This window comes from Lagenorhynchus albirostris, chromosome 6, assembly GCF_949774975.1.
Source record: "Lagenorhynchus albirostris chromosome 6, mLagAlb1.1, whole genome shotgun sequence".
In the NCBI taxonomy this organism is placed as follows: Eukaryota; Metazoa; Chordata; class Mammalia; order Artiodactyla; family Delphinidae; genus Lagenorhynchus; species Lagenorhynchus albirostris.
The window spans coordinates 3677266-3701949 of NC_083100.1; the positions used below are offsets into that span (position 1 = coordinate 3677266).

The window sequence follows — 24684 nt, forward strand, 5'->3', positions numbered from 1 at the left end:
GTGAATAAGGTTTGTAGATTAGTTAATAGTGTTATATCAACATTAATCTCTTGGTGTTGATAACTGTACTATTGGTTATGTTAGAAGTTAATATTTGAAGAAGCTGGAAGAAGAGAGTATAGTATTTCTGTACTATTTCTGCAATTGTAAGTCTGAAATTATTTCAAAATAAAAAGCAAGAAAACAGATGGCATACCTTTACAGGGTTTCAAAGCTTTTCATTGGGAATTTCATTTATTAATCACTTTGGGGAAAATTGAAATTTTAGATATACTTAAACTTTCATTAGGTCATGTGACTTGATCTGTTTAACAACATAGAGCTTATGGAAGTAAAATTAGTTAGGAAGTAAAATTAGTTAGGAAAATTAGTTAGGAAAGTTAGGAAATTAATTAGGAATTAGTTAGGAAAGGGACTGTATTTTATTTTATTTTTTAATTGAAATATAGTTGATTTACAATGTTGTGTTAGTTTCAGGTGTACAGCAAATTGATTCATTTATAGATATATTCTTTTTCGGATTAAGGGACTGTATTTTAGTGTTGAGCAGTAGAGCTAATAGCAAATAGTCATCCAAAAATAAACATGTTGACTATCAAGAGGTCGAGTTGAACTAATTATAGAAATCCTTGACATGCTATCTTGATTTAAAAAGAATTCAAACTAGCATTTATGGGAACACTTGGTAAAGATTAATTGTGAATCTCTCCAAAGTATGTATGTAATCAAGGCATTTTCAGAGACATACCTTGGATTTCCTGCAGCTTGAATTAAGAAGCAGGTCAGTTAGCTCTTCTAGCTGAAGGCTACCTTCAGTTTCATGGATAATTAAGCCAGAGCTGTTGGATCACTCGAGTAAAATGTAAACTGCTGATGATTTCAGAATGAGCTAATAAGGGAGACCGTCCAATTGGCTATGGGTTTTACTAGAAACTGAAGCAATAGTCAAAAGTCTGTGCTTTAATCACATTTAATCCTTAAATCTCTGAATTTGCTCTTTGGCATGCATTTAAATCTACAGATGATTTCCATCACAAAGCTTCTACTAGATCTTCTCATTCAGGGTGATATTCTAACCTTTAGTAGTTTTTATATCCTTTACTCTACCAAATCCCCACTGAGATGACCTAACAGAATAATAAGGAAAATTCTCCATAATCACTGGGAATTGGAAAAGGCACCATCTAAATTCCTGAATTCCTGATGCTCTGAAATAAGAAATGGTACCAGAAAAAAAAGAGATTAAAGGAAAATGTGGACCATCCCACCATTTACATCTTCCAGAGGGGGCTACAGATTATGGTGGTTGAGTGCATAGGGGTTGAATTTCAGTCCTGCTGCAGCCAGTCTGGGGCAACCTCAGCCTATAATACCTGCTTAGAGAGAGAGGTGGGGAGGGCAGCTCTCTGCATGGAGCAGAAAATTCTGTTGCATCAGCTCCTGCTGACCTCTGTCAGCTGGCAATGGGAGTTAAAGGCTAAGTACTCCCAGCCAGCTGAAGACTGCCACAGCAGATGGCCCACTGGAAGGGGAAACTGTTCCCCCCAGAAGACGTCCCAGGTGTGTGCCACCTTCCATTACCTGACTTGCACATCAAATTACATTAAATCTACCAAAAAGAGATGCTAAGAATTCTAAAATTTTCCATTCTTTTACCTGGAATAGATTTCCCTCTGTAAGGGTTTAAAAGAAAAAAAAAAAAGCATCTAAAACTCACTAGTTTCTGCAGATGAAAAACTGAAGACCAGTTGACCCATTCAGGGAAATTGAATCTCTATGAAACAGGTATTTTAAGAAACAAGAATACTTAACAAAAAGAAACCAAGGTTAAGAAATTTGAAATATATATTGTAAATGAGACGTCAGGAAGTATTTTTTTCTTCATAACCGTTTCACTGGTGCAGTTGTAGAAAAAGAGCATTCTCCAAGTATTATATACCCAGCTAAACTACCAATAAAGAATAAGGGCAAAATAAAGACCTGTTAACATTCAAGAAATCAGAATATTATCTTCTATCTGTCCCAAAATGTGCTTTGGAATAAAATTCAGCAAAATCAAAGAGGAATCCAAGGAAAAAGAAACAATTCAAGAATCAGTGAGCATAAACAAGTGCAATGAAAAGATACTCCAGGTACTAACATCAAGACAAATGACATATGGAGGGTGAAAAGGCAGCCCATAGAGTGGAGGAAGATACATATGCATTATACATATCTAACAAAAGGCTTATCTTCGGAACATATGCAGAGCTCCTAAAGTCAGGAGTAAAATAAGAAAACCAATCCAACAGTAAAATGGTCAAAAGACTTGGCAAAAAATGATATCCAATGACCAACAAACATAGGAAAAAATGTTCAACTTCATTGGTCCTTAGAGTGGCGCAAATTAAAACCACTGTGAAGTTTCTTTATGCACCCATCAGAAGGACTCAAATAATAAAGTTTTGAAAACCACACAATACTGTTGATCAGGATGTAAAACAACTGTAACTTTCATACACTGCTCATGGGAGTGTAAACTGGTATAACCACTTTGGAAAACTCCCTAAGTTAAACAGAAACCCTTGGATCAGGAATGCAGAATTCCAGATCTGGGCTCTTCCTGCTGTTTACCAGGAGTGTGCATCGGGAACTACTCTGCAAGGAGATTGGTGTAGTGACAGTCAGGTTGCCAGCGAGAAACAGACGGCACACTCAAGCTGGGGAGCGTGAGAGGGTTTAATAAAGGAACAGTGAACAAGGCAGGGCCTGACTCACAGGCTGCCACACATGGGCTAAGCCTTTAGCGGAAACCCGGTGCCCTGTCCTCAGCAGCATGTCTCGTCACCCTCAGGGAATTTGCGCTACCCATTGAAGTCCCAGCTTTAGGCTCCACTGCAGTATGGTCCTGAGTTTGCTAGGAGGCGCTGTAATGGGTCCACTGGGGTTGAGGCTACCATCACTTGGGTCCTCATGCCAGTGGCCAGTAGGTAAAGAAAGGAATTGCTCTAGTGATATTTTGAGCCACATCATTCTTTGCGGTGGGGCTGTTCTGGGCCCTGTGGGGGGCATAGCAGCCTCCCTGGACCCTGTGACCTCCACCACCAATTGTGACAACCAAAATACCTCCAGACATTGCCAAATGAACCTTGGGGCCAAAATTGCTCCTGGTTGAGAACCACTGATTGAGGTTATCATCTTCAGCCACGGGGACATCCCAGGATCTGCACAAATACATTTTAGTTCTGACAGTCACACAGTTTCTTTGGATTTGCTTTATGATCTGCTCCCCTGCCGAGCATCTAATGCAGGCGAGGTTAGGTCAAAGGTCTGGGTCAAAGGTCTCCTAAGGGCTTTCACCGTCCAAGGCTACCTTCTCAGACAACCTCAGGCCCTCCCCAGCTCCAAAGATGGTTCTTCCTGTAAAATAGATAAAAAAGACAAGGTTTATGTTTTCTAATACCTTTTAAAATATTTGTTATTGGTATCCACTTGGTATTGCGGAAAGGATGGGCTAGAATCAGAGGGAGTTGAGGATCTGGGCTGCACCATTCCCACCGTGTAGGGTCCAGCTTGCTCCTTGGGGTGGGGGGCAGTTTCCTTAGGCTGTAAAACTGTACCGGACCCACAGGCTCCTCTGCAGGAGTGAATGGTCTCAACGTGTAAAGCATTCAGTAAAGCCTCACCTGACGCTTCTTTCCTGGTTGAGGTTGGGTTTCTAGTTTCCCCTCTTCTCCTTTTCATGTGCTGTTTCTCCCCCTGGTTATCACAGTGGGTGAGAAACGTCGTGAGGAGCGGCGAGCCTGCCCAGCTGCTGCATTAAGTCTTGCTTCTCCTTATGGACCGGGCAGAACCGACAGCGCCACGCCTCTGAAACAGAACATGAGACCTTTATCAGCTTCCGAGTTACCACAGAATCACCCCTAAGGATACAGGTAAGTGGGATGCACTGAAGAAGGCGGCTTTGTGAAGCCTCAGAATCCACTGAGCCCAGGCTGGCCAAGGAGCAGGGGTGGGGAGGTTGACGTAAGTCAGCAGCCGGTGGAAGAACCTTGTTTCAAGGCCTGTTCCTGAGAAAGCAGTCTGGGGAAGGCAAAGGGGAATCAGGGAAATGTGTGCGCAGATATACATAGGAACAGATATACACAGATATACACAGGAACACACACGAAGACGGTCCCACATACACACCGCTTCTCACGCATGCACATTTGCTTACACGTACCTGTACACACAAGCTCACACACAGACTTAGCTTCTCAGTCTCACACACACATACACTTCCTCATGCTCACACATAGGCTAACACACATTCACATACTCCTACACACACGCCCTCTCACACACACTCACTGACCCACACACAGACTCTCTCACACTGTTGGGCCGCAGCCCGCAGCCCTGCAGGCCTGTAATCGCCTGGCCGCCAGGCGGAGGAAAGAGTCCAGAGACAGCAACAAGGACATCAAGTGTTTATTGGACTGGGGGCCTTACACGTCCGAAACTAAGGTCCTGGAGCGACACTCCACCATGGATGGCAGTAACCTTCCCTGCTCGGGGGAGAAGAAGGCTGCCATTTATGCGAGGATCGATGTCGGATGGCCTTCTCAGTTACCATGGAAACCAGCCTTGGGTGGGGGGGCACATCCCTCAGCTTAACAAGCATCTCAGGGTTAGAGGTTTCCCTTTAGTGAACTACCAGGTGGAGTGTTAGAACCGGCCGCCGGGGGGGGGGGGCGGGGGGGGCAGGCAAGCTTCTGTGCGTAGGTGCAGGTGGCGCAGGGGCTGGGCAAGCACAGGTGCAGAGAGCAGATCAGCCGTGTCGAGCGGCCTGACCGCGCACGCGCACGCTGCCGCTCAGCTCTCGCCCCGTCCATGCCCAGCTCCCGCTTCCCGCTTCCCGCTTCCCGCTTCCCGCTCTGAGTCAGGGTTCCCGTCATGGGTTTGGCAGTGGGTTCACTCCATCCTCCAGCCGCCTCATCCCGTGATGAGTCACAAGCTACTTGTTTATTTAGACACTTGGAGAACCTGGGTTTCTTCCAGGTGGTTTCTCGGGCGGCGGGAGACGTGAGGGAGGAGAGGCTGGGAGAGAAAAGCAGGGTCATTCTGGACAGGGGCTGAGGAAGGAGATGTGAGCGGAGGAAGTACCAGCTGGTGCCCGGCCTGCTTTCCCTCTGTGGGTGCCAGGCCTCCAGGGCCCCCCACCTGCCCGGTTAACAGAGGCTAGAGGCCGGCCTCTTGCTCTGCAACTGAGGAGGGAGTGGCCTGGCTCCTGCCAGAGCTGGAGCGGATGCTGTGCGGAGCCTGACAGGGAAGGGTGCCTGCCCCGAACCCGGGAAAATAAGAGCCCGCCACCCATCTCACCACCGACACAGCTGAGCGAGCTCAGAATCAAAGCAGCTTTAGAAATGTTCTGCCTTGAGCTGATGTGGCGTTCAGAGAAATCCCAGGAAACAGGAGGTTTTAGTAAATAAAGATGCTGTCCTGAGACTTTGGCGGGCCCTTATCTGAAAGCCGTTGATAAGGATCAGGGAGGAACGGCTGGGTAACAACGATGCTTTCTGTCTTTGCTTCTTCAGGGCATTGGTTAACATTTTTTTAAGAGAAAAGGGAAAGTAGGACATTTTAGCCACCAGAAATGTATGAACTTAGCAAACTTAACTGCTTCTCCAAGGAGCTTAAATCCAGTGATTTACAGAGGCCCAAATGCAACTTTAAAATTTCCTTCTAACCAGACCAGCCGTCCTGCATTTTGAGGCGTTAGGAGTGAAGTTGGCAGGCATTCATTAGCATAATGAATGCTAATTAGTGCTGGCGGCCCTGCTGGAAGGCTTCGTACCAGGTTCCAGGGGAAGCAGCCCAGCCCCGCGTAGGATCCTCTTTGGAGGAGTGTGGGAACGAGCTCCATAGCCTCGCTTTTCCTTCGGAAACTACAGAAAGCAAAACCCAAGTTGCTCGGAACACGGCTTGGCTCAAAGCGTGAGTCTGAGGCCGGTGGAGTCGAGGCCGCTGCTCGCCCGGCGGTGACCCCCGCACAAGAGGCGGGGCTCCAGGCGCTGACGAGGCCTGCCGCTGTCCAAGAGGCCGGGGAAACCCTCCCGTCACGGCCTCGGCTTCCCTTTAGCAGTGGGGGAGACAGTGGTTTCAAGGAAAGGGCCTTGTAGGCTGAATTTTACAAAATGTGGTTTCAGCTCAAAGGGAAATGGAGAAAGAAAAAGAAGAGGGGGTGGAGAGGGGCAATGGGGTGGAAAAGTAAGCAGCAAAGAGAGGGCAATAGGTCCGAGTAGGGGAGTGGGGTGTGGAGGACGGAGAGGGGAGAGAGATGCTGTGATCCTCGGGCGTTGCCGGGGAGGGTGGCCCGGTGGCCTTGAGGAGGGGCCTTCGTGGGACCCTGGGCTCAGACTTCACACAGGGAGGGTGTGAAGACCAGACTCAGGCTTGACCCAGGAGTAGGTGGGATGTGAGGAACCCAGAGAGTCCTGGACCAGCCTCGGGTCTCCCCCGGTAGAGAGGGTTGGGTGGGGAGCTGGGCTGAGGGCTGACCCTCCGGGTGGCGGGAAGGTGCAGGGGCACAACTGGCCTGGGCCCAGGTGCTCCACACCTGTGTCCCCTTAGGATGCGGAGGGAGGTCTCGTGCCCTGCTCCCATGGTTGCATGCATTTGCGGAGCCGCAGAGACCCTGCAGCCCATGCCAGGACCCTGGTTCAAAGCCTGGGTCCACACGGGAACCTTTTAGCAATCGTTAAAGTGAAGCTCTGGCAGTGGCCTCGACTGGGCCCAGGAGGGAAGCTGGTGGGGACCTTGTGGCCGGGCTCCAGCACTACCCGTTCCCCTGCCCCGCGCGCTGACCCACCCCTGCACCCCAACTCCTGAGAGGGCTTCTGTCCAGAGAGGGTGCCCATGCGGTGCTCTGTGGGGCAGACAGCAGGGGTGCACGGGAAAGGGACAGAACATGTAGGGGAGGAAGAAGACAAGTGCGGTGGGTTTTGGTGACTTATTTCTGCTATGCTTGAACTGTTAGTGGGTGATCTGGTGCCTCGGTGTGTGTACACACATCCATATATATGTTTGTATGTGATAATGTATTTGAACTTAAACTCACTTTAAATTTGGACGATGCCAGCGCAGCTCAGGCTTACCCTTCAAACTTGAAAGAAACAAAATCCTCTTCCTGGTGGAAAGATTTAGTCAGTTAGACGAACATGCTGGTTCTTTTTTTTGAAATGCTGAGGAGATGCATTTCTAGACTTGGGCCTTTTTAATTCTCAATTTTTGAAGTGCTGCAAATTCCTTTTCAGGGATTGACATTAAGGATATTTAGTCTGTTAAAATTCACTATCCTATTGTGATGTTAGAAAACAGACTGAGCATTTAGTCCCCCTCTTAATTTTTTCTACACCAAACTGGACACAGAAAATGACAGCATAGCAATTCAGTTAGTCTAAACTGATGCTTTTTAACAATGGAAAAACCTTCAGTTCTTTGTGTTTTTAATTACAGGATGGGTTTGTAAATGCCAAAGTTTCTAAATATATTTTGAAGTTAATTGAATGACTAATTTCTCCAAGAAAGCTTCCAGTCCCCTGGCAGAAAAGAGGCAGAGGGAGGCTGAGGGCCTTAGTCATGACCAGTGCTGGTGTCTGGGAACAGTTTTTGTTCTGTCATTGGGGTCTGGTTTCTCTTATAAATGAAGGATTAGTGGGTCACAGAGAGAAAGGGAGGAAGGGTGCCGTACCAGGAGCCCGGTTGTGGTGACTTGGGCGGACACTCTTAAGGTTGGTTTTAGCCAAGCTCCATAGAAAGTGGACCCCTGGAGTCAGGGAAAGGGGTGCATGACTCCCTCAAAACTCCTTTCGGAACACCAGCTCTATTCTGCAAATGTGCCCCAAAAAAACACTCACCCAGCATCATGACACTCTTAGATGGAAAAACAGAGTTCTCACTCCAAAGGGCGCCCCTCTCTCTCCTGTGCTATCAGAGGGGGAAGCTGTTTCTGGCTCAGACGAGGGTGCACAGGCCGGGGCCCCCGGTGTGATGGGCAGACAGCCCAGGAGGACTGGGGAGTGTGTGTCTGTCCTGTAACGACTTGGTGACTCTCTGAAAGGACCCCATTTTCACCAGTGTGACCTTTTGACCACTCGTTGCCCTTCTCCAGATGCTTAGCAGGCCCTTACCCTAAAATAACTTGTGATTCCTTAAGGACAAGTATTTCCTGGTTTGTGTCATTGTCAGTCAGCACTCTGTCCAGGCAACTTTAACAACCTTGTGGCTTTTGTCTCTGTAAACCCCTGACTCTTTGTCCTCCCCAGAACACTCTTGGGGATTTAGCCAAATCTGTGTCTCCTGAATTGCAATTCTTAAGCCCCCAAATCAAGCCCTCCGTTCTTTGCAGCCCTGACAGTTGTTTGACGCCAGGAAAAGTCACTCACTTCAATGCATTTTCCTACCGCATCCTTACACTGTTAGCAAGTTGTATTAAAACGTGTAGACTGGTCTCTGCCATGCTGTGGAGGGGGAATGAGGGAAGACGGAGATGGGGTAGAGCAGGGTCCCCAGCTAAGCCCAGGGTGACAGCAGCGACAGCGTGACTGGGGTGGACAGCTTCCCAGCAGAGCGCGACTGCATGGCTGGGAAGGTCCAGGCAGCAGGGGCGCTGTGAACGCCGCTGTGAGCCCCCTCGGTCATGGTCGGCCAGCTTTAAGGCAGGTTAACTAGGACGGTTAGGGGTAGCCCTTCAAGCAAAAGTGATTCTTCTCTTAAAAATGTTGACAGCAATGGGTTTCTTTTTCTAATCATCTTTCTTACCACTTGAAGCTGGATTTGCAACACCAAAGAATGATTTCAGGTAGAGAAGTGTACAACAAATAATGAGCACATAACTGTTCAGACGTCTGGAACGTGGTGGGAGATCAGGATTCTGGGGCGGGGGGGATCAACGGGAAAGCACGCTGAGGACTCATCAGGTGTTGGAGGCTGTTTGTCTAAAACCATGAAGACTTGTGCTCCCAAAGCTGGTTTTGGAAGTTGGAGTGAAAACCAGCCATGGCTGTTAGAAGCGTGTTTCAGTGACTGGGAGACACAGTGACTTTTCTGCATCACTATGTAAACCAGGAAGCAGAACGCTGATCATCAGGGCTGACATGGTGGTGCTGGACAGTGGCGAGAGCCAATGTCCCCAAGCCCGAAAGCCAGCTCTTCACGGAGGCAGCCACCCACCCTGCAGGACAGGGTGCTCTGTCCACACCAGGAGCGAGCCTGCCCCCATGACCCCCAGGGGCCGAGCATGGAAGCATCCTTTGGAACTTTGAGACCATTAATTAATTTTAGTCCTTGCTTGTGTTCTTCACCCCAAGACGCATCTCCAAAGGAAGAAGAGCCTGCCCCGTTCGGCCAAACTGCAGCACAAGTGTGAGAACAGAGCCTTTTGCTTAAGCCGTTCTTAACAATACATTCGCTTCCTTTGGAAATGCCATTCTGATTTTCTAAATAATGTAGTGGTAAATGTTATCATTCCCAGAATCTTTAGCCGCATCTGAGATGACTTCTTTAGAAAGAAATGATGAGAAGAATTACTGGATCACGTGGATAAGAAATTCTTGGGGTGTTTACATCTGCTGCCTTAATCTGAACATTCGATACTAGGGATTTCAGGATATCTCAGTTTTCTCTCTGAAACTTCCTGTCGAATCAGTCGTCATCTGTGGCCTCAGAAGGACTCTGGCCAACCCTCTGGTCTCCTTCCTCTGGGACAGTGTGACAGTTGAGATGACCAGCTCCATCACTGCTGTGTGACCTTGGGCTCACTGAAGCCACGCTCTTACCATTTACAAAATGGAGACACAGAGGGCAGCCCCATAGTTTTGTGGGAATTAAACAATGTATATGGAGAACATGGCAGTGTACTAAACTAAAATAACAAACCTTAGTCAAACACTAAATATATAAAAACACTAATGGCAAAAGTTAACATCAATTCTGAGAGCTAGAGTGTCTTCCCCTTCTGATGACAAAAGGCCAGTGGATCACGAATCCCGGCTGTTGTTTCGCACGTTCACGCCTGGCTCCCAGGAGCAGCTGCCGTGGTGGATGGAAGGCCAAATGTTGGGGTCAAGAAACTTGGCAAGTGGTCCTTTGAAAAATATCACGAAGGCTTCCTTTATCCATTGAGGAAACATCACCATCACAGAAGACTATTCATCTTCATGAATAATATTAATTTACTAATGGATTCCCCCCTTGTTCTAGAAAAAAATATGGAGGGCATTTAGAGGAATTCATTCAGGATAAAGAGAATTAAGTAAAAAAAAATCAGGGTGTGTGGGCAGTAAATAGAGGGAGAGAAAAAGCAAGTTTAGGAAGAAAACCCAGTGTCACACGGGAACAGCTCTGAGCTCCCCGTGGGCCAAGGCGAAATGGCAGGTGTGTTTGTTTCAGGATCACAGGATCCACCAGCCTCCCTCTCCGGACGCAGAGGCCTGGCGGAACTTCTCACTTGAGAGGGGTCTCATGTAGGCACGTCACTTGGTGGCATGGGTGCTGCCTTCTCCCTAGTTTGACAGGAAACACAAAAGCCGTGTCCCAAGGCTCCTCTTCAGATTGTCTCATCGAGGGCAGGGCCAGCACGAGGGTAGAGCGAGGGTCTAGAACGAAGACTGCAAGTCCTTGGGGCCACCTCCCTGGCTTTCCTTGCAGAGAATCACCTGCAGAGCTGGCTGAGGGCAGGTTTCCGTTTAGTATGTCTGGACTGGGGCTCCTAGGTGATGCTCAACTTGTGGCCCAGGGAACACACTTTGAGAATCAGGGCTTTCGGGGCTCCCTCTATGAATGTGATTTTTCACAACTGAAAATATGATGAAACCTGGATAGCAGAGCACTTGGAGTTAATTTCCTGATGAGAGCAAAGTGCTTTCACACCCTGGGTTGCAGACAAAGGCCGGGCCACACACTTGAATGTGCAGGGCCGATGCTGCCTGCCTGTTGGTGCTGATAGCCTGACCAGCACTGGACCTGCAGCCACGGCTGCTGCACTTCCCCCCCCACCCCGGGGGGGGGGGGATGTCCTCAGTCGGCCCCGGCTGGCGCTCCCTGTGCGGACTCTGCAGATGACCTCTCTTAGCAAACATCCAGGGTAATGTGATTTGGTTTTGTCTATTTTATGTTTTGAGATTAAAAGAATTATTTTTATTTTTTTAAATTATTAGTTTCATTATTATTAGTTAAAATTTTAAATTATTATATATTAATTTAATTTAATTTTTAAATTTAGCCTACATTTGGATTTGGTCTTCCAAACTTATGAATTCAGGTATGTGACCACTGCCCCCCACCCTGTCTCCCAAGAATTACACCTTGGCTAGATCTTTTCATTTTTTTCCCTAATTATTAGGGATTCAGCTCTAAATTCACCACAGATTTTCTATCTTGCCAAGTCTTAGTAAACTCATCCATCCCACTTCTATGACAAAAGGACTGACATCTCAAGGGCTGATCAAAACAATTAAAAACTAAGAAAACAAAACTTCTCTTTGTCCAAAATATCTAGTATCTAAGGGCACTTTCTCCAGCCTTTAGGTAAGTTTTATTTCTCTAGGAGACTCTGCGTTTTCAGCCAGGAGTGAGTGACAGTGACCTGATACCACAAAGCCTGGAGCCACAGGAATGACCCTGCCCACCAAGTGAATTACAGCAGCGTTTTCCAGACAATTAGAAGACCGAGTGACAGCAAGGGGAGGGGTAAGAATTACGCAGACGCCTGGCTCTGCCTAGACCACGTGCTTCAGGCCATTCAGTGTGGACCCTGTGTGTCTGGTTGGAGCCCCAGGCTGCCCCGAGGAGGGCGTGGGTGGACGTGAAGAAACGCTTCCCTGCAGGGGATCCCGGGTGGACGTGAAGAAACGCTTCCCTGCAGGGGATCCCGCATCGACAGCAGCAGCTGTGGGCACGGGGAAGACGTCAGGTGCAGCATCAAAACAACCACTGAGCCGAGTTAACCTGCATCCTGGAAGACAGGGTGGAAGACAAAAGCCTCCTGCCCTTTTGAAATCAGTCTCTATCAAAGTGTCTCCGGCAAGACGCAAGCGGCTGCTCCCGTATTTCCATCCATGTTCTTTGCGTTTTATGGTGACGTGGGCTCAGAAACCTGTGTAGCAGTTCTCTGGAAATCCAGATTTTACAGGAAGCCATCCAATCGGCTTAAGGCTGCCAGATGGCTTTGGAAGTTCTTAGACCATTCTCCTTTGACATCACTCACCACACAACCTCACAAGCAACCTACTCCAGTTTTTAAACTGTTATTTAACTGACATGGGACACCTGAAACTAGGTTTTTATCACCATACGGATCTTTACACGCGGGGCATTTCGCTGGTTGTCCTGAGTGGCTCCTCTAGGCATCCAGGCACTGGCGCACAATTAGGAGAACGTTATTAAGTCAAAACTGACTTTTGGCGATTCCTCCATTCATGTGACTCACGTGGAAAATGGCCTGGTTTCTCTTTATTCAGAAGGAAACCTTTGCCTACAGCTCCACCCAGGAGAAATCTTGTGATTCACATTCAGGGTTTGGTCAGGTGGATGCACACACGTGATCAGTGAAGTTCACTCGTTTTTTGTTTTTTTTTACATATATCCACTCTTATTAAAAAAAATTTTTTAACATCTTTATTGGTGCATCATTGCTTTACAATGTTGTGTTAGTTTCTGCTTTATAACAAAGTGAATCAGCTATACGTATACATATGTCCCCATATCCCCTCCCTCTTGCGTCTCCCTCCCACCCACCCCCATCCCACCCCTCTAGGGGGACACAAAGCACCGAGCTGATCTCCCTGCGCTATGAGGCTGCTTCCCACTAGCTATCTATTTTACATTTGGTGGTGTATATATGTCCATGCCACTCTCTCACTTCGTCCCAGCTTACCCTTCCCCCTCCAAGTGTCCTTAAGTCCATTCTCTACATCTGCGTCTTTATTCCTGTCCTGCCCCTAGGTTCTTCAGAACCATTTTTTTTTTTTAGATTCCATATATATGTGTTAGCATATGGTATTTGTTTTTCTCTTTCTGACTTACTTCGCTCTGTATGACAGATTCTAGGTCCATCCACCTCACTGCAAATAACTCAATTTCATTTCTTTTTATGGCTGAGTAATATTACATTGTATATACGTGCCACATCTTCTTTATCCATTCATCTGTCGATGGACACTTAGGTTGCTTCCATGTCCTGGCTATTGTAAATAGAGCTGCAGTGAATATCGTGGTACATGACTCTTTTTGAATTATGGTTTTCTCAGAGTATATACCCAGTAGTGGGATTGCTGGGTCACATGGTAGTTCTATTTTTAGTTTTTTTAAGGAACCTCTATACTGTTCTCCGTAGTGGCTGTATCAATTTATATTCCCACCAACAGTGCAAGAGGGTTCCCTTTTCTCCACACCCTCTCCAGCATTTATTGTTTGTAGATTTTTTGATGATGCTCATTCTAACTGGTGTGAGATGATATCTCATTGTAGTTTTGATTTGCATTTCTCTAATGATTAGTGATGTAGAGCATCCTTTCATGTGTTTGTTGGCAATCTGTATGTCTTCTTTGGAGAAATGTCTATTTAGGTCTTCTGCCCATTTTTGCATTGGGTTGTTTGCTTTTTTGTTATTGAGCTGCATGAGCTGCTTTTATATTTTGGAGATTAATCCTTTGTCAGTTGCTTCGTTTGTAAAATATTTTCTCCCATTCTGAGGGTTGTCTTTCCGTCTTGTTTATGGTTTCCTTTGCTGTGCAAAAGCTTTGAAATTTCATTAGGTCCCATTTGTTTATTTTTGTTTTTATTTCTATTTCTCTAGAAGGTGGGTCAAAAAGGATCTTGCTGTGATTTATGTCATAGAGTGTTCTGCCTGTGTTTTCCTCTAAGAGTTTTATAGTATCTGGCCTTACATTTAGGTCTTTAATCCATTTGAAGTTTATTTTTGTGTATGGTGTTAGGGAGTGTTCTAATTTCATTCGTTTACATGTAGCTGTCCAGTTTTCCCAGCACCACTTATTGAAGATGCTGTCTTTTCTCCATTGTATATTCTTGCCTCCTTTATCAAAGATAAGGTGACCATATGTGCATGGGTTTATCTCTGGGCTTTCTATCCTGTTCCATTGATCTATAGTTCTGTTTTTGTGCCCGTACCATACTGTCTTGATTACAAGTTCACTCGTTTCTTGAAAAGATGTTGGAAGAACTGGTTTCCCACTGTCTCGACTGACCCAGGAGAATGTCGTCCATCACTTAAATGAAGAAAATTTCCACCCTGGTTTTAGCTTGTCTTTACATATTTAGATAAAATTAAACTGTCTTTTCCACTGGGTTCTGAAAACTTCCTTTCCTTAGAGAAGCAACAAAATCATAGGAGTGTTATTACTTTGCTGGACCTTAAAAAGTGATCAGATGACCCAAGGTTATCAACTCCGTCAAAAGGCAAGCCTCCATCTTCCTCAAATTGCAGTGTTATCAGTGGTTTGCAAGTGAGGGGATACCCAGGCATAGCATTTGCTTAAAAAGAGGTACAGTTGACCCTTGAACAACTTGGAGGTTAGGGGTGCCAGCCGCCCCGCCAGTGCAGTTGAAAATCCACATATAACTTCTGATTTCCCCAAGTTAACTACTAAACCCTACAGTTGACCAGAAGCCTTATCGATAACAGAAACAGTTAATACGTGTTTTGTATGTTTATATATATTATATATGTATCTACAATAGAGGAATCTAGAGAAAAGAAGATGTTACTTAGGAAAGAGAAAATACATTTTTAGTAAAGTACTGTGTTTATCAATACCCTAAGTTTATGTCATCTGTTTACAAGATGAATTGTCTGTCAGTACCTACATCGTCTAATATGACACAAAACACTGTAGATGTTATACATATTACTAACACTAGACATCAAAAATTAAAAGCTAATGTGAAAAAATTCATATTTATTTATAGGTATGACGATTGCATTGATCTGAAGCAGCAGCAATGTGATTGCTTTATGGTTGCCTAGTGTAATCGATCTGATTGCTTCACAGTAGACTAGCCTATATCCTAATGAATGCATCATTATAAAACTTTTATGGCATAGAGTATTACAGTCACATTCATAATACAGTATTGGAAATACTGTTATACTTAAAAAAAAACCCACCTCTGATGATAGACTGATATGCAGTATCCCCAGTTAGGAGAGAGGGACGTATTGTACACTGATGTAATTCTTTGAAAGCGTAGTCATAAAATAGGAAGAAAACTAACATATTATTAATTTTATCCTAAATATCACTTACCTTACACCTATATAAGGACAAACTAGTACATATGTATATTTTATGCATTCATAACTTTTCTTATTTTATCAATATTTCTAGGCTACGTGTGATTCATCTGCAAGTTTTTTCAAATTGTTGAAAAATCTCTAAAAGTTTTTCCAATCTATTTATTGAAAAAAATCTACGTGTAAGTGGACCCGTGTAGTTCAAACCCTTGTTGTTCAAGGGTCAACCGTACTTACTCCTCATGAGTTGTCAAGAGTCAATAGATGCTTTTGTTTCCCTGCTTTTCAATGCAGAGTTGATTGCGGGTTGTTTTAAAAATCCTCCAAACTCACTGGAAGCTAGGAGACTTCTGGAAAACCGCTAATCCTTCCCAGAAGGCCAACAGCCCTCACTGCCATAATCTGGGTGGACAGGGGCAGAGAAGATGCTTGCCGTTAGGTGGGGTTCTGTTCTTCCTGTTTTTGCTACATAAAGTGGAGATGAAGCAAGTGGGGAGGAGAGACCAGGAAACGGTCCCTTTCATAACCAGTACATTCCTCTAAACGTCCTTAATGAGTGGTTATCTAACTTGGTTCCAATGATACCTGATTGACAGGACTCTCTTGGTCTCTGAGACAGTCCAGACCACTGCTGTGTAATACGCACTGGGCACATGTGGCCGGCTGGTGAACACTTGGGTGGTCCAGACTGAGATGTGCTGTGAGTATAGAATCCACAAGGGATTTCAGAGACTTAATATGAAGAAAACAATGTAAAATATCTCATTAATATTTTTTGATATCGTTGACATTGTTTAACTGATCACACTTTGGACTGGGCTGAATAAAATATGTTAAAATTAATTTCATATGTTTTCCTTTGTCACTTTTTTTTTTTTTTTTTTTTTTTTTTGCGGTACGCAGGCCTCTCACTGCTGTGGCCTCTCCCGCTGCGGAGCACAGGCTCCGGACGCGCAGGCTCAGCGGCCATGGCTCACGGGCCCAGCTGCTCCACGGCATGTGGGATCTTCCCGGACCCGGGCACGAACCCGTGTCCCCTGCATCGGCAGGCGGACTCTCAACCACTGCGCCACCAGGGAAACCCTCCTTTGTCACTTTTTTACAGTGGCTACTAGAAAATTTAATATTACACGTGTGACTCACCTTCTATTTCTATTGGATAGGGCTGATCTAGACAGTTTGGGTTGAGTCCAAACTGGCCTTCTCTAACCTTCAATTAATTTTGCTTTTGGAAGCAATAAACAAAACTTTTCCACATGAAAGTCCAATATTTGAGGATTCTCATCATCCCCACCCCATCTTTTCTTCTCATGCTGTACAGCCCCTCCTCGAAAACATTCCTTCTACGGCATCTGTTAAAGATTATTTATCCAAAATTTGGAAAATGATTGCTGCTATCTTGCTGAACAATTTCTTTATTAAGCCTAGTTGACTTTCACCGGGCTCTTCCAGGGAATGTAACTTTGATTTTACAGTGCTGTGAAACATCTGGGTCCTTATCAGTTGTGGATCATTACTCAGAGCTTAACCTGTAGAAACTAGAGAATGAGTGACGTTCTTACAACCTTAAGAGAAAAGCAAAAAAATCTGGACCTGTATCTCCTGGAGTTATGGGGACGGCACCCAATGATGCTCTGTCCTCGTGCTCCTGCCTTCCAGCTGTTGAGGACACAGCTTCACATTAGTTGTGGTTTGGTTCAGTGAATGCTCCACCTCTTGGAGGGAAGCCTCCCGATCGGCAAGTTGCTGTCCCGAAGCTGGTACACTAGCTGAGCCTTGACTAGGACATGCCACCATTCTATTAGGCCGGGTACTCTCAGGTAAGGATTGAGAATCAATGGAATAGCTTAACGTCAATGGATCACGTGGTCATGTACCCAGTGTCACGTCTTCTTTTGTATATAACAGACTAGGCAGTGTTCTGCAGGATTTTTATCAACATCAGGTATTTTGGATGTTCTTGGAATGAGATGCTAGAGAAGACACTGTCAGCATGGAGGGCGAACCACACCTGGACCAGATGTCACTTCCAACAAGGAGGCAGCCCTGCCCTTTGCTGCTCGGTGGAAAGGGCCAAGACAATCAACTTGCCACCGGCTGGTCATTTGCTTTCTTTCAGGAACGGTGCCCTCTGGGGGGCTCAACATCACTTTCTGCTGAGGCCAGGTCAGCCTTGGTGATAGAGACCTCATTCTGCCTAGCTCACGCATCATCTCCATTCCTGCCACCGTGTGGCCCCGCATAGGGGCCCATCATGCCAGCAGTAGGGTGACTGAACAGAGCCCGGCTTGCGTCCAAAAGAAGAGTTATCTTGTCACCTTGGTAGTTGAGATTGTCCTCTCTGGTGGGTGCTTTCTGGCGGGCATTAACATTGAAACCCAGGGATCTACCTGCTGTGTGTCTACTCCCTTGAGTTCAACCATCTTTCCCAGATGTCTGTATCTCCAATTTTCCAATCGTGCTCCTTTCAGGACCCTGACAAGCAGCCTAGCCTTTGCCACTGTCTTTAAGTCTATAACATAGGCTCCTAACTTTGCTCAAAGTGAATGGCCAAAAGCACTGCTCAGAAATTTGCCCACTGGGATTAGTCCCCTCACTGCTTCCTTTATGGTCACCACTAAATGGTCTGTCATACGGCAGCCTTGCATTTTTGGCTTGTATCAACACATCAAGCTGACCTAAACATGAACCAGGCATGGGGTTTTGTCTCTTCCATCCGCTTATCAGAAGACACCTCCCATAAAACGACAAGCATGCGTTGAGAGAGAGGAGCTGGTACCATAGAGGCAGGAAGTATCTGAGTCTGGGTTACCTGTTTGTGTAATTTCTCTCTACCTCTTGGACCTGCTATCAAATTTACCATTTTCATTGAACAGCAAAGGACTGCTGTACACCTTTTAATCTGACAGTACCAAGCTATAGCCCATCCATTGAGATTCTAATTTTAACTATTGTGTTTTTCTTTTTGAGAGATTCTAGTTCTTTTTCATATATGCCAGGTATTTTTTGATGTCTCTTCATTCTTCACACTTTCTGTACCTTGATTTCCGTACATATATTTAAGAAATATAATGTAATAAATTTGTTTCATAAACATTTTAGCATATATGTATACTTGTAATATTTTATTATATGGTTATAATTTTGATAGCTAGTGTAATGTCTTTGAGAATTTAATCCTCTAGTTTTCAGTTTATCCTGATTCTTTCTCCCCTCCCTCCCTTCCTTCCTTCCTATCAGTGGCCAAAAGTAACTCGGGTTCTAGGGCGTCAAGACTGGCAGATGCCCCAAGAACAAATGCAGCTCCAGCACTGGAGTCCAGTTGTTTCTGGCCTTTGAGGATTTGCATGCGAGCTCATGAATGTATATTAAAAAATAATTTTAATACTCTAAACCACAGTTTAGTTGTTCTAGACTTAAAGGTTTTCTCCATTTAGACAAGTATATTGGCAGAAGCTGACGTTAACCCTAGATTTTAACGTCTAAAATTTATCTGTGTCTTTCCTCCTTCTTGAACACTTCAATGATTTAGGATTAACATACTGGGCAATAATAGTTTATAAGTTTGGAGACATTTTGTTTTTAGATGTCTTTATTTTAATAATTCTCAATTAGAGGCAGGGAGTATCAAAATCTTCAGGAGACCTTTCCAAATATTACAAATGCATTGATAGTCAATTACGTGCATGGATATATCTCCTAGTTCTATCCACTGCGAGAGCCTATGCTCTGTCTGTCCACTGAGAGAGCATACAGCAATGACACCCCAGCAGCAAAAAGCACGCCTACCCTCAGATCATTGCTTCTGGAAGCGTCTCTAAAAGGAACTGGAGAGTTCCACATTTGTGTGCCTTCTGATACAAAACACTGAAGAGAACACAACATCACTTTCGTGGTGTTCATGTCAAAGATGTATATCCCGAATCTAATAATTAAGAAGCTTCAGACAACCCCCAAATGAAGGACATTTTACAAAATAACTGGCCTGCACTCTTCAGGAACACCAATTTCACAAAGCTTGAAAAGCTTATGTAATGAATGTATTGCATACACTAACAGTATGAAGGCAAAAAAACTTTGAGAATTCAGTGCTCTCATTGATTAAATCATCTTATAAAAGTAGCTCTAATATTTATTACTGACAAGTACATATATGTAAACTATGTACACATATATGTATGTGTATATATATATGTTTATAAATATTTCATTTTCTAAGTAAATTTACTTTCTGAAAACAAGGATGCTCTCTTCTGTCACTACAGTAAAATCAACAAAATCAAGAAAATTAATGTTGAAACAAAATTATCTAATCTAAGATTTGGGAAAGTTTCTATAAAGGGCCAGACAATAAATATTTTAGCCTTTGCAGGACATACAATCCGTCACAACTACTCATTTTGCTCTTGTGGGTTGAAAGCAGCCACAGACAGTAAACACACAAATGGGCGTGGCTGTGTGCCAATAAATCTTTATTTACAACAGGCAGTAGCCTGGTTTTGGCCACAGGCTGTAGTTTGCCAGCTCCTGACGTAATCTATAGTTTATTCAGATTTCATCTACTTTCCAATAATGTGCTTTACGATGTACTTTTATTTGCTATAGCACTGCATTTAGTTGTTGTGCACCTTTAGCTTCCTTTGAACTGGAACAGTTTTTCAAGCTTTCTTTGTTTTGTATCAGAAGACACATGAAAGTGGAAGTCCCTAGTTCCTTTTAGTGGAGATGCTTCTAGAAGCAATGACCTGAGGGCAGGTGTCATTGCTCTACTCTCAGGGGACAGAGCTTAGTCTCTCTCAGTGGATGGAATTAGGAGATATATCTATGTCCCTCTCTATCCATGCATCCATCCACCCACCCATGCATCCACCCATCTTAAAACCCAGGAGTTTATGCAATATCTCTAGTTCAGTCCAACATCACAGGATTCAGTCTAATGCTTCCTCTTTTCTATAACTGTAACTCCTCCGACAGTGGGCAAACTGGATCCTATTATCTTCAATATACTTATTTGTTCAATCCTAGAATACACACAAAGTAGTTTTAGAACTGCTAACTTTTACTTTTGCAAAAAAGAAACCCACTAACTGGAGTTCAACATGTTTAAAGTTCTTTTGTCTTTAACCTCTGAACATATCTAAGTAGCATGTTCGAAACCTACTTGAGTTACGTCCCTTGCTTTCAGGGCAGTTACGTTATTCATTTGAAATACAGACAGGGTCACTCCTCCCCACATCTCCATCACCATTTATATTATTTCTTCCTTGAATATGTGAAACATTAACATAATTCCAAAAGTCAGAACTGTACAAAAGTGACCCTAATTCCCCAATTTTTTCTATCCTTTCCATCTCATTCCTTCCCATACCCTGAAAACAAACAATTCCATTATTTTCCTCTCTCTCTCTCTCTCTCTGTGTGTGTGTGTGTGTGTCCACTGAGGAGCAAATACAGGTATATTTTATTTCCTCTTCTCTTACACAAAAAAATAGCATACTCTAGGCATTTTTATGCACTTTGCTTTATTTTCCTTAACAACATAGCCTGAAAATCCCTCCACATCAGTGACTGTCATCATCCTTTATTACAGATACGTAGCGCCCCCTTACATGGATATACGAACATCTATTCATGTATAAGCAATTAGGTTGTTTCCAAATTCTTTACAATCAGAAACAATGCTGCAATAAATTAATGCTGCAATAAATAACCTAGTGTATGTCTGTGTGTATTTATATTTATATTGTGGGAGTTGAATCTTCAGGGTAAATTCCTGAAGATTAGTTGCTGGGATAAAAAGTAAAGGACTATGTAGTCCTTAGATATTGCCAAATCCCCCTCTGTAAGAACCATTCCAATGCGAATTCCCATCAGCAAAGCACGAGAACCAATTTCCCCAGAGTTTCACAACAGAATGCAGTTAAAACTCTTAGTTTTTGCCAATTGGATGAGTTAACTCACTGTTTCTAATTTGCATTTCTCTTACCAATAAAGTTGAACATCTATTCACGTTTAAGGGCCACTTTTATAAATTTTTTGTGAATTGTGTTCACGTCTTGTGAATTGTGTATTCATGTCTTTTGTCACTTTTTTCTGTTTTCTTCCAATTCCCTCAATTTACATATTAGGAATATTACTAGTCCTTTATGTTGTAAATATTTTCTCTCAGTTGTCAGACATCTGTTTGAGTTTATTTTTGGCCATGCAAATGTTTTATTTTTAGGTAGTCAAATTGATCATTCTTTTCTTTAATCTTTTCTTTAATCGGGGAGCCAGAGGCCCTTCCCTTGCCCAGGTTAAAGAGGAATTCATCCATCTTTTCTTCCAGCGCTGGCATCAAGATCCCCGATCTATCTGTACTTTATTCTTATGGACCTTTCTAGTTTTCCAATGGCTAACCAGTTTTCCCAGAACCATTTGGTAAAAAGTCTGCTTTTATCCCAGCGCTCTGCGATGCCACCTTTGTCCTATAGTGCATCCCTGCATCTGTCTACTTCTCATCTCTGTTCCATTCCACTGGGCTGCCTGCTACTCACGCCCCAGTGCCTTGCCCTTATAACAGAGGCTCTGCGCTGGCTTAATGTCTGATAGGATGGTGATGTCCCCACCCATGACCGCAGAGGACTCCCAGTTGTCAGCTCTTGCTTGATTAGACTTCGTTTTAGATTTAATGATACATTTAGAATTACATATTCCTGTTGCCTGTTGAACTGATTCCTGTGGTAAGAAGAATGGTCCAAAAGACATCCATATCCTAACCCCTGGAACCTGTGAACACGTTAGGTTACATGGTAAAGAGAAATTGAGAGCAGATATAATTAAGTTTGCTAGTCAGCCTATTTTAAAATAGATTATCCTGATTTCCAGGTGGGACCAATGTAACCAACCACAGGGATCCTTAAAAGTGGAAGAGGGGGCAGAAAAGAGAACCAGAGAGAGGGTAGTATGGGCTCAGCCCGACGCTGCTGGCTTTGAAGATGCAGGCAGAGGGCCACGAGCCAAGGAATGTAGGCGGCCTCTAGAAGCTGGAAAGGGAAAAGAGACAGACTGTCCCCGACAACCTCCAGAAAGAACGCAGCCCTGCTGACAGCTGATGTCAGCCCATGAGACTCATCTCAGGTTGCCGAACTACAGAACTGTAAGTGTATCCCCTGCTGCTTTAAGCCATCAAGCATGTGGGAATTTGTTACCGCAGCAACAGGAAACCAATGCAACCTTTTCCACAAAAAATGCTTCTCTGTAATGATGCTTCTCGCCTTAAAGCCTACTTTTTGTAATATTACCTGAGCTGCGCCAGCTTTCTCTTAGTATTTGCATTGACGTATCTCTTCCCAACTTTTAACAACACAGGAAGACTGAAAGTTAAGCATCTCTCACAAATAGGAGTTTTTTCTTTTAACACTTTAGAAACGCCAGTTCACTGTCTTCTAGTTTACTGTTGCTTCTTTGAAGAGAAAGTCCCCCTCCCTGCACCCCCATGCTTTTAGTATTTTGCTTTTTGGTTTTCAGTAGTTTTACTATGATGTGTCAGGGTGTGGTTTTGTGTATTTATCCTGTGTGGGGTTTTCTGAGCTTTCTGAATCTGTGGCCTGATTTCTTTTATCAGTTTTGGAAAATTCCTGGCCAGTACTTCAAGCATTATTCTCCTTCTTTATCCTCTCTCTCCTTCTTGGGTTCCAATTACTACAGGGTCTGTCTCTGTACTGTGTACCAGTGCCTTTCTGTGCTTCAGTCTGAATAGTTTCTAGTACCCTCCAGTTGCAGTTTTACTCATGGTTTACTGCAGTTTATGCTTACAGGCACCTCGCGACCCCGAGCCTTTCGTGTTGACTGAAGCCCAGCACAGCGGACTGAAGAAAACCAAGCTGTACTCAAATGGTTTTCTGGATTTGGCCTGTTGACTTCCTACCCCAAGGAGCCTTAAAGCTTACCAGATGGATAAACAGCAGTGTGGTCTAGCCCTCGCAAGTCCTGTTTTTAGCACTCCAGCCCTGGGAAAATACCCGAGTCCCACGGGCTGCTCGGTTCTCAGCAGCGGCGCCAGAAGCTGCACCCCCGGGAAGCGGCTGCCGCAGACACAGCCTCCTCAGGAGCCTCTCTGCTCTCAAACCTCAGCTCCTCATTCCCCAGCTCTCCAATGCCGCCAGACAGACTTGTATTTTATGCATCCCTCCTTCTGTCGTTCTTGGCACATTGTGGGTCTGCCTGAAAGTACTTCAGCCAGGAGCAGAAATACGCATGTCCTCATCGCCATCTCCACCTCTCTTTTTACGTTATTTATTTAAGGAAACTCGGTTCTTTGTCCTGCTAAATTCCCCTCACTCTAGATTTGGCTGATTGCTCCTTAGTGGGGTGTTTAACTTGTTCATCCGATTCCCACATTTCATGTAAATGAGCAGGTACATCTGAAACCTTGATTAGATTCACATGCATTTTGTGGGGGCGGGGCTTGCCTTGACAAGAAAACTTATGGCTGATGCTACGTGTTTACTATGGCTCCGCACCAGGCCCACTGGTGCCACTGTTAGTGACGCTAAGCCTCCACGCACAGGTGGACCACTGCTCTTGATTCCAGGAAAGAGATGGAGAACTGGGAAAAGCAAAATGAAGAAGAAACAGTCCAAGGCCATGCTGCAGACAGGCTGGTTACAATGGGCAACCAAAGCTCAATCTTCTTGGGGTCTTTTCAGGAACCAGGTAGAGCACGTACCCTGGAACTGTCTTCCTAAGACAAGGAAGGGAGTGTTTACTCACCATATCACGTGCCCAGCTGCTGAAGAGCTAACTCTCTTCCCCAGTTTGCAAGGGCAGCCCCTGTGGCAGTGTCACAGTAACCCTCACTGGATGTACAGCAAGGTGCTGCCTGCGTGCAGCGGGCAGTCTCGGTGGCAGCCAGAGCACGAGGATGGGCTGATTCTCACCCCGTGGTCTCAGCAGCCACGGTTACTCGTGCCCTAGATGCCTTACTTATTTCACTAGGGGCGGCAAAGGACTGCTTTTCTATCTGTATTTTTAGGTGGAATTCTTCCATGAAGAAGTTCCCATCATTGGTCAGCTGGCTACTGTGCAGGTTCCATTTTATTACTTTGGAGATTGCTAGGGCATCAATTCATTGTTCTGAAAACTGATAACTAAGCGAGTGTACTTTCTTGTATATGATGAGGTTTTTCTAATATTATAATTATGACCTTGCGATTAAAAATAGAAACACATACACCTATTTTTCATGCTCAGTTTGTCTCATGTTTAGCCAGTGGGAACTCCTTCAAATTATGGCGAGCGGGGGCTACTCTTCGTTGTGGTGCGCAGTCTTCTCATTGCGGTGGCTCCTCTTGTCGTGGAGCATGGGCTCGAGGTGCGCGGGCCTCAGTAGTTGTGGCTCACGGGCTCTAGAGCGCAGGCTCAGTAGC

At 44.7% G+C, this 24684-nt stretch overlaps 1 long non-coding RNA gene across 2 annotated transcripts; it reads left to right on the forward strand.

The window, feature by feature from the left end:
- The first annotated feature begins 5038 nt into the window (after window positions 1–5038).
- LOC132521990 (uncharacterized) lies at window positions 5039–24494 on the forward strand. 2 transcript variants are annotated; one of them, XR_009541005.1, is made up of 2 exons: window positions 5039–5524; window positions 22142–24494. It is a non-coding gene; the product is annotated as an uncharacterized LOC132521990 (long non-coding RNA). The 2 variants fall into 2 exon arrangements; XR_009541006.1 differs by lacking the exon at window positions 5039–5524 and adding an exon at window positions 5538–5958.
- The last annotated feature ends 190 nt before the right edge of the window (window positions 24495–24684 follow it).